Source organism: Nuphar pumila, chromosome 1, assembly GCF_984573655.1.
Source record: "Nuphar pumila chromosome 1, dmNupPumi1.hap1.1, whole genome shotgun sequence".
NCBI lineage: Eukaryota > Viridiplantae > Streptophyta > Magnoliopsida > Nymphaeales > Nymphaeaceae > Nuphar > Nuphar pumila.
The window spans coordinates 170,917,321-170,925,004 of NC_143249.1; positions in this window are offsets into that span (position 1 = coordinate 170,917,321).

Sequence of the window (7,684 nt, forward strand, 5' to 3'; positions counted from 1 at the left end):
ACACTTGATGAAAATGCTTAATTTATATGCACATGCACACACTCAAAGAAGATATGCATGGGTGGGTACACGTATGTGATGGAGGTAACACACATAGTGAGGATGCATATGATTGAAAAATGACATGCTTATGATTGAGTTTATTTTTGCATAAGTGCACATGCATTTGACACTTTGGTCTAGTGTTATCGATAAAACACTACTTCAGTTTTGTTATGTGATGCATCGATAGCCTAAATGGACCATCACCGGCCTGGAGAGGCGTGACTTTGGTTTCTTTTCATAAATGTTTTGACTATATCACTTAAACCACATAAGTTGGTATGGCACACTACTACACTGTTCTAGTTGTCCTCACGGGCTGGAGTCCCGTAAGGGTCCCCCAAGGGAGGATGCAGGTTTTCACTTTACTTTTGCAGATGGTATTACAAACTTAAAAAATTGACTTTAATAAAAATATAAGAAATAAGAATAGTGTAACATATGTTCTGGGATTTTCCATCTAGAGAATGGAGATCTTAGAAATTCGGTCTTGGAGAGACTGTGAGGATACAAAAACTCTGTGTGCTGAAATTTGGTCTCCTGAACCCGATATTGAGGTTCCTTCTCCTGGCCACGGTTTTAGGGAGAGTCTGCCACATTACCTGGGGGTGGTGTGTTTGTCACAACTGTGATTGTTTTGGTACCAAGGAAGTGACACTTGTGGGCGTGGGGTGTCCTTTGTGTCCCCAACATTAGATGTGGAAGTCTAATGTTCTGAATGTGATTCGGTCGATGGCTAAGTTTGGAACCTAGTAATAAAATATAAATTGTGTGTTAAGCTACCCTGGGAACCTAACTTGACCTCGGGGATTATATCTGTTTGGTGTATTCGCGGGCAATGATAATTAAAAAGAGGAAATTAAAGTTGTATGCATTTAATAGGGCATGCATATGGAAAAGGGAAGCTTAAATGAAAGATAACAAAAGGAATCATACATTGCACATAATCATGCATTTTTCTGTCTGTAATTTACTTTCTGAAAGCATGCATAATTGAATTATTCTCCAAATAATGATATGATGATGTGTGTATGTAATTTACTTCCTGAAAGTATGCTGAAAGACTTGGTTACTTAATGCTTGCTATATGCTATTGTTTTATTGTTCCCTACTGGTGAGTATGTGTAACTGGTTGCATGTATGGTTACTTAAATTATGCAAATTGTTATATATGCACTCACTCAAATTATTACATGAAATCTTATGCATATTCCTTGTCTCACTTGGTTTCTTTAGAAGTAGCCGTGCTCAGAATTTCGGTTCTGACACCCTACTTTGTTGGTTTTTCACAGGAACAGGTAATCAGTGAAGTCGACAGCTATTGGAAGGCATGGGGATCACACTTGGTCTTTGACGGTTTCACTCATGGACAGAGTGACTCGTTCTTTTGTTTCAGTTCTTCTTGCTTTTTCAGTTGTTTTTTATTTCAGTCCAATAAAACATTGTCTTTGAAATTTACTCTTATTCATAAATAAATAAATTGTTTTGGTTCGTATGGATGATGGTTTTAAGTTCGTTGTGGTGTTTGGCTATCCAGTTGGAATTAAAACGGTCAGAACCTCTAGTCTCTGGGAATTTTTTCGCACTGTTTAAAAAAAATATTTCGCATTTTCAAAGGGTATGAGTTGGGGTCATTACACCCACCATGGGCCAGATTTGGGCCAAGGTTTTAGGATCAGACTCCTTAGGTTCCAGGTCGAAACTCAGCCTGTTATATATGTGGGTCGGGTCTTGGCCGACCCGATGGGCCTGAGTTATTAATTATTTTTAATAAAAAAATAAAAAAGCTTAACTATTGCAAAGTAACTTGGTAACTATTTACCAAATTAGTTACATCAATTTTATGAAAACTAGAAAGATAATTAATTGTGTGAATGAAAAGTTGAAAACTTGTTAATTATTACTATTTACAAATTGATTTGAGTGCTTCACATTGGCTCATTGGACCAATTAGCCAGTCCATGGGCTGTAACACCCACAAATTTTCTGTGGAATTTATTGCTTACTTAATATTAAAATGTATGCTCTTGGGTGTTAGCACGTAATTTGATGTAAATTGACTGTGCTTTGTGTGCGCGACCCGAAAATCGCGTAAATACATTGTGTAAGTAAGAAGAGCCTAATTCTGGATGAATTAGCTTATAAAACTTTAAGGGTAAATTTATAATATATCTATATAGTTTGTCCCCGAATTTGGGACCCATATGACGAAAAAACCTCGTCAGTGCATGTGAATTATGAGTTTTGATCTACGATTGGACCCGAATCGTAATACGCTTAATTCTCGCAAACGGATAAGAATTTTCTTGAGAGGCTTCGAGCATTCTATGTTAATTGAGGTGTTATAGAAAACTAAACGATTCGTTGGAATTAATTTAGTATTTAATTGCATTAAATAAGTGTGGTTTTGAAATACTACATTTGGCGATTTTTGGATTTGGACCGGATCAACTAGGAGAGGACCCAAATCCATTGGGCATCCTCCCTAGTGGACATTTTTGAGCAGCCCCTCAGTCGTCCATCCTAGCTGGGATAATCCCAACCATCCGTTTCTTTTAACCTAAGTATTTAAACTTCTAATAAAGGAAGTAAGAGAGAGAAAGAGAGCCTTTCCCCTTGGACGATTTTTGTTGAGGAGCCTCTCTCTCCTCTCTTGTTCTTCTTCCTTTCTCCTCCTAGACGTGTGAGTGGTGTGGAACACCACATTGTTGCAACTCCAAACCGTGAGCCACCATCTCCTTCTCCTCCATTGTAAAGCCTCGTAGGTGAGACACTCCTACACAAACCCCATGAAGGTGGATTTCGTTTTTAGCATGCTTACAAGGCATTTTCTTTGTTTGTTGCGAAACGTGGTAGTGAGTTGCCATTTGATATCGTTGGGTTCTTTCTCATTGAAAATGTTTTGGGTTTCACTATTGAAATCATTTTGGGTTCTTCGCATTGTTATTGTTTTTTGTTGCATGCATTGCATTGAGCAAATGGTGGTAGAATGCCCTTTCCATTGTTCGTAATTTTCCCATTTTTCCTTTTCTCGTTTTGTAATATAGTTGGAAACGGTATCACATTTGTCTGCGTTTTCCCTTTGATTCAACGCTCTTGTCCCTCATTTTGCAAAAGGAGTTTCGGTTGGCAAGGAGACCGTGCACAGCCCCACGCCATGTAGTTTGCTCCTTTGAGCCAACTCTTCTTGTTGGGTTAACTGCGGCTGGTCTGGGCTAGTTGATCGAGCCTAGGTGAAGTGTGCCATCAGATGTCACCATTTTCTTTTTGCTATTTCTGTTAGGCGTTGGGCCTTTGTCCTTGTTTTCTTGGCTGGACGGTCCAGACATGCTGGATGTGTCCAACAAGGTTTTTAACCAGACCTACCACAGTGTGGACGCCCCTTATTTTCTCCCTTTTTGGGTTCAACTTGAGCCATAGCCGAACCCACCAACTCGGGTTGGTGTGGGTTCAGATTCCCAGCTCTGGCCTGACATGGTCTGGACCGAATTCGGTCCAGACCTATCAAAGGCCTGCTCCAACTTGTTCAGTTGGGCGTCATGCCCTGCACGCCACCCATTTTCTGTTCGGTTTGGGCGTAAGCCCTTCTCGCCCTCCAGCTGGATTTCAGACTGCTGTGTCGGTTGCAGCGTATGGGCTGCAACCGGGTGCAGGCTGCAGGGCCTGCACCCTTTTCCTTGGCTGTTGGTTGGAGCCAACTTAGGTCTGGACCAGTCGGTCCAAACCTGGACCATGTTAATGAGCCTCCTGCAACCAAGTTGCAGCAGATGGGTCGCCTCCGGGTGCGGGCTGAAAGGCATGCGCACCTTTTGTTTGTTGATGGTCGAACCACATGGGGTCTGGACACGTGGTCCATACCTTGTCGATACTGAGCACAATCCTTTGGTGGGTCTGGACCAGTTGGTCCAGACCTGGGTCTTTTTGATGCCTGCAGCCGTGTGGGTAGTCTTCCATTGACCCATTCTGTTGGTTTTGGTGGTGCAGCACCAGCATCAAGCGTGTTGTTGTCATATCGCAGCCGTTGCCGCCTTTCTTCGTTTCAGCAGGACCGCTTTTTTGGGTCTGCTATGTACAGGTGTGTGCCCCATGGCACCGGTGTAAACACCCCAAAATTTCACTCACCTCCCTGACATTTTCACCAAGCATCAACATCCAGCCTCTGAAATCGCTGGAGGGCAAAATGGTCATTTTCTGAGCTAGACCTTGCAAAAGTCTAAATTTCATCTGCAACTCTCAAAATTTCTCTATTTTGTCTCAGATAGTCAAAATCTTACTCCTGACAGAAGACAGGAATCCTCAAGTCTTGGTTCAAGATTCCATTTCATAAGACATGACATTGCATATCATTGCATGAGCATTTCAAATCACTGCACTGCACAGCATGTCATTTCGAGGTCCAGAACTCTTGATTTCAAAATTTTCAATCCAGATTCGAATTTTAACTATTTTCAAAATTGATTTCAAAACCCTGGGTCTTCAAAATTATCAATTTTTCCCATTTTACCCCCAGGACTCTGAATTTCAAAATATTTCCTCAGGAAAACCATCTGGATAGTTTTCAATGTGGATTTCAGTCACTTCATCTTAGATTTTGCCCTTTTTGACAATTTCAAATATCTTTCTTTTACAAAATCGCCCTACAAGGGCCAACTCTTTCCAAAATTCCTGTTTTGCCCATTAGTCCAGATTTTATGAAAATTCCAAAAAGAAGTTGTTGTTTTATCCTTATTTCAATAAAGAAGCAATGTGGGACCCACATTGAGGTGGTGTCACACAAGCTTTTCTTTTGAAAATTTGAATTTTGAAAAACCCAAAAATATAGGAGCCTTGTCCCCTGGATTGGTGCCACTTGTCTTTTCTCTCTCCTCCCATTTACATGCCATGTGTCAGCATAGGGTTCACTTAGAGTTGGTGCCACATGTCACCTTCCCTCTTCTGCCAAGTGTCAGTGTGGGGCTACCCTAAGAAGCCGCCACATGTCATCCCATTTTATCCGCCATGTGCCACCCTATCCATCCTGCGCCATGTGTCATTTCAAAGACTACCAGGAGATGCCAAGTGTCATAGGTTGTCTTGTCTAGAAAAAGTGGAGCTTGTCTCCTCTGAGGTGGCGCCACTTGAAGTGTATCTCCTGCAGAGGACACGTGTCAACCCCTCCTTCCTTCTAGAAAAGTAGCCTGACACATGTCCTCTCCCTATTTTTCTCAAAAAAGTAGGAGACATGTGTCACTCCTAAATTTCTACAGAAAAAGTAGGCTTGTCTCCTCTGAGGTGGCGCCCTCTGGAGTGTCTCCTGCAGAGGACACATGGCAAACTCTCATTTCCTCAGAAAAAGCAAGTGCCATGTGTCATTTTCTGCTTTCTTCAGAAAAACTAGAATTCAAAAGTTCAAATCTCCTCATAGGTGGCGAAAATCAAGAACTCCTACCTTTTTCATCCTGTCTGAGATGGCGCCACATGGCTTGGCCCACCTTCTCTCTCCTCTGCCACGTGTCACCCTCTCCTTCTTTCAGAAAAAGTAGAGGACACATGTCTTATCCCTACCTCTTTCAGAAAAGTAGGAGACACATGTCACTCCTGGCCTTCTTCAGAAAAAGCAAACCATTTAAAATTCAAACAGGGCACTAGGTGGCGAAAATCCAGAACTCTGATTTCCCAGATGGCCTATGAGAGCGCCACATGTCCCTTTCCTCTTTTTCCTCCATCTTGCCACATGGCATTGTAGGAGCCACCCTGAGGTGGCGCCACATGTCCATCCTCCATTCCTCCAGGGCCAACCTCCATTTGAAATTCGAATTCTCCTCTGAGGTGGCGCCATCTGAAGAACCTCCTCCAGCAGGCTGACACTTGGAACCATCCTGGACTGCCACATGTCCAGATCTCCTTTCACCAGAAAAAGCAAAATTCAAATTCCTCTGAGGTGGCGCCTTCTGAGCCCACTGCTCTGTCCTTCTGACATGTGTCAAACACCTTTTGAGGTGGCACCATTCCAGGACTCCACTTGGCTCCATTTTTATTTATTTTTTTATTTTTAATAAAGGTAGCCCACCATGAGGTGGCGCCACCTGAGGACTCCCTACAAAAGGTGAGTTTGAATTTCAAACTCCAAGAGAACACCCTCTGAGGTGGCGCCTTCTGGGAGTTCCCTGTAGAGAGAATCAAGCTAACTTTTGAAAAATTCCAAATTCCCCCCGCTGAGGTGTCTCACCCACAAAATTTCCATTTTTTTATTTTTCTCAAAAATTAAAACACCTTTTGAGGTGGCGCCACCTGAGGGCTCCCTGCAGAAGACAAATTCGAATTTCAAACCCCTCAGATGACACCCCCTGAGATGGCGCCACATGGAGGGCTCAGATCCAGCCTGTTTGAAATTCAAAATTTTTTCAGAAAATCTATAAAAACAAGGCTCCATGTCCAGCATAGGGGATCATTTTTTTTTAGCTTTGGTGAACTTGGAAAATCCGACCTAGCCTTCCTAGAAGCAGATTTTGAACTGTGGAATTCGTGCCCCCTTTGGCCCATTGAAGAAAGGTGGAGTAGAGCTCGTGCTGTGGTGAATTCGATTCCAACAGAGGTCAATTTTTGTGAACCATCCGAAGCTTGGAGCGAAGGACGAAGGAAGCTCGTGATAGCTGCCCATTTCAAGAGCTCCTACGCTGCGTAACGAAACAAGGTGCACTTCTCTTCCCCTTGATGTGATTCTATAATCCGAATCGGGAGTCGTTTGAAGAAAAAGCTCATCCGAGGGATGGATTGAGCTATTCTCGTAAAACGACGTATATAAAAATGTTTCATTATGCTTCCTTGATGATTTTAACATTCATATAGCTAGCTAGGTTTAATTTGCATTTTATTTCATTCATTTAGTACATTTCATGAATTAATTAGGATTAATTTAGCCTTTATTTCAATTCTGCTTATTTTCAGTAGGTCTCTGTTTTTGTCAGTCAGTCCACACGTCATTTCATGCATTTGTTTTTTATTAAAAATCCCAAAAAAATCACGGAATGCGCCCTTATGTGTCCCTGAAATTTTGCCAAAAATTCGGAGGCATTTGAATTTGTTTACTGCGGTAAACATTCAAAATGGCAAGTCGGGTTTTTTTACCCGGGATACGTTTTGAAAATCATTTTCCGACTTGTAAAATCGAGATATCCCTCATGGGAGATCCGATTTCCGATCCGAAAGATGTTTTGAACTCGGGAAAATGTCTAGTTTTTAATGTGATTTTATCAGATTTTTATGATTTTTTTTTATGTCTGACAAAAATCCGAGATGTCGGTACACGTGTCAGAGCCTAATTTGGGCCTCTGAGATCTTGGATCGACTTAGGGCTATGGTTTCTCTTTGTGTGTTGCTCCAAATCCGAAACTGTAAAAAGTGAAAGTGGTGTCCGAGATGTCCTCTGTTTGAATCGGAAAGCCTGTAATTTTTAGAACAGTGTTGACCCCTGCTTCGGATTTTTTTTGTCAGCCCCTTGTTTTGCTACATTTGTCTGTTTTGTTAGTTTAGGCAGAAATAGTTATATTTTTATTTGTGTTTCCGTTGATCAAATGCCGAAGTCATAAACATGAAAGTTGTTCATGTAGGTGTCGTGCATAACTCTGATTAATTTCATAAATTTTCATGGCCGTTTTGTATT